Consider the following 3,123-nt stretch of genomic DNA (forward strand, 5'->3'; position numbering starts at 1 on the left):
TGCTACGTGATATATTACCTAAGCAAAATTAATTCCTTTCAAAGCAGATGTTTTAGGGAACCGAATCCACAAGATTTGAGATTTGCCGGAGTTAAGAGTCAAGAGAAACATGTTGAAGATGACGCCCCGGTTGTGGCTTAGGCAACTTTGCCTGTTATTTGGTCAGAAACTCTGGTGGAGGAGCAGGTTTGGTGAGGAAAAAAAAGCTGTTCAGTTTTCAGTTTGGGACATGTTGAGTTTGAGGTGTCTGTAAAATATCCAGGTTCAGCTGTCTAATAGATAGGCATCCAAACTGTTCATGCCTGGAGCTCAAGAGACAGATGTGAACCAAAGATAGGGAATGGGGAGTCATGAACATGTGCGTGTTAATACAATCTACAGAAGCAGGTGAGACTGCCCAGGTGGTGAGGAAAACAGAGGCTTAGGGTAGAAGAAGTAGGAGTGTACAGCACTGACTCGCTGAGAGATAGTAAGCGGTTGACTCTAGTCCGAAGGCCACCAAGAGTTCAAGCAAGACTGAGACTCTTCAGTGGGCTTAGCCAGAGGTAGATAGCTTCCCTCACAGATGTCAGTAGCATGGAGAGGCAAGGTCAGATCACAATGGGCTGAGGACTCAGTGTGAGATCAGTAGACAATAAAGTCTTCTCTAAGAAGTTTGGCCCTGAATAGGGAGTAGAAAATTTAGGGCAGCAGCTGAAAGGAGGAAGGGCTGTGGGAGGGTGTTTTCCATTTCTTTGGAGACGGGAAAGAGCAGAGAGCATGGTTATTTGCTGATCCTTGGAGCCGGGGGGAGGGAGGGGAAGAGATACACAAATGAGAAGTAGAGAGAGAACAGTGATGGATACAGAGGTCTGAAGAGACAGAAAGAAAACTGAATTTGGGACTCAGATGGGAGTTTAGCTTTATGCAAGAGAGGAACTGCTTCCGTTGTAAGGAAAATAAGAGGAGTCATGATGACTAAGCACTTTTAAAAAATCATACCACCGGTGGTCCAGTGTGCAGGACCCTGTGCCTGTATCTTCGTGTGACCCCTCCCTGTTCCGCACTCATCTGTGCTTTGTATGAGTAGCTGGATGAACCTGCCTGTGGTTTTACAAATCCCACTTACCTCTTTGCTATTTTAGACCACAGTCCTCTTAAAAGTTCTAATGGCTTTTGGGTGAGGGTGATATTAGAGCTGGGGTGAGATGTAAAGGACTGGAGAGAACAGGGGGGCTGTCAAGAGGCTGGTACTGGGTGCCCTGGACACCTTGTGCCCAGGTTCCTCCCTGGAGAGAGATGGCCCATCTTGCATTGTTGCCGTCCACCCCCAAAACTCAGCACAGGGGCAGAGGGAGGTGGGGGCATAAGATGGCTGCTGCAGGAGACACAGCCCAAAGTCTGCAACCCCCAGGCACAATGATGATTAGCCGCNAAAGACGGCCGCTGCAGGAGACACAGCCCAAAGTCTGCAACCCCCAGGCACAATGATGATTAGCCGCTAATGAGCCACCTGAGGGACTGACCCGGAACAGTCCCATCAAGAAATGATTGAGCTGTTCAAGCACAGAAAGGCATAATTTACCACACTTATTTAAACATACATCTGGACACAAATAAGATACAAACACTTTAGACTCTGAGTCTCAAAAAGCAAGGATAAGGCAATTCAAAAACGACAAAAACCCAACACAATCCAAATATAGATGAAGGATTTGAATAGATATTTCTCCAAATACAAATGGCCAATAAGCATATGAAAAGATGTTCATTGTCATTAGTTACTGGGGAAATACAAATCAAAATCACAATGAGATACCACTTCGTATCCATTAGGATGGCTATTATCAAAAAGGAGGAAGAAGAGGAGGAGGGAGAGGAGGAGGAGAAGGAAGGAAGGAAGGAAAGAAGGAAGGAAGGAAGGAGAGAGAAGAAAAACAGCAACAAAATGTGGCAGTTCCTCAAAAAATTAAATAATAATTGCCATAAGATCAATCAATTCCACATCTAAGGATATACCCAAAGAAATTTAAAGCAAGAACTTGAAGAGAATTATACACCAACGTTCATAGCAGTATTACTCACAATAGCCAAAAGGTGGAAACAACCTTAATGTCTCTCAGTGGATGAATGGATAAATAAAACGTGGCATATCCATACAATGAAATATTATTTCCATTAAAAGGAATAAAATTCTAACACTTGCTACAATGTGGATGAATCTCGAAAATATTATGCTAAGTGAAATAAGTTAGACACAATGGGATTAATATTGAATGAATCGACTTATATGAGGTACCTAGAGGAGTCAAATTCATAGACATGAAGTGGAATATTGGCTATCAGGGGCTGTGTGGAGGGGACAGTGAGGAGTTAATGTTCAATGAGTACCAGAGTTTGCTGTGTGGAGGGGACAGTGAGGAGTTAATGTTCAATGAGTACCAGAGTTTGCTGTGTGGAGGGGACAGTGAGGAGTTAATGTTCAATGAGTACCAGAGTTTGCTGTGTGGAGGGGACAGTGAGGAGTTAATGTTCAATGAGTACCAGAGTTTCAGTTTGGGATGATGAGAGCGTCCTGTAGATGAACAGTAGTTATCATTATGCAACAATGTAAATGCACCTAATGCCACTGAATTGTATACCTAAATATTATGGTTAAGACAGTAACTTTATGTGATATGTATCTTCCCACAATAAAATCTCTGAAAAATAAAGCAGGGGTAAAGAAGCTTTCTTATTGTCGTTTTCTAGTTGGGGGTTGGTTGCTGGGTGGGAGAGGGTCCTACAGGGGAAAAGGGAAGGGACATAATCTCAGTGCTATGCTTGGCTCTTCCCACACTGAGCCGTGTGGAACCAAGCAGGCTTCACAGGTAACTACCTTCTAGTGCCTCTGTGGGGCAGAAAGAAAGGTGATCCAGATGTTAGTCTCTCATCCCTACTTCACATCTTGGATGGCTAAGTCCAGCTTTGCTTGAAGAGATACCGTCTTTCCTCAAGATGTGAGACTCCCAGGAAACCAGAAGGAATGTGGAGCAACAGATGTCCATTGCCCATCTCCAGAAATGCTGATGTGAAGGGTGAGACTTGACCATTAAGAATTATTCTGTTTACCCCCTCTCATGATTAACAGGCAAAAAAGTAAAA

This window comes from Crocuta crocuta, unplaced genomic scaffold (assembly GCF_008692635.1).
Source record: "Crocuta crocuta isolate KB4526 unplaced genomic scaffold, BGI_CrCroc_1.0 scaffold682, whole genome shotgun sequence".
Classification (NCBI taxonomy): domain Eukaryota; kingdom Metazoa; phylum Chordata; class Mammalia; order Carnivora; family Hyaenidae; genus Crocuta; species Crocuta crocuta.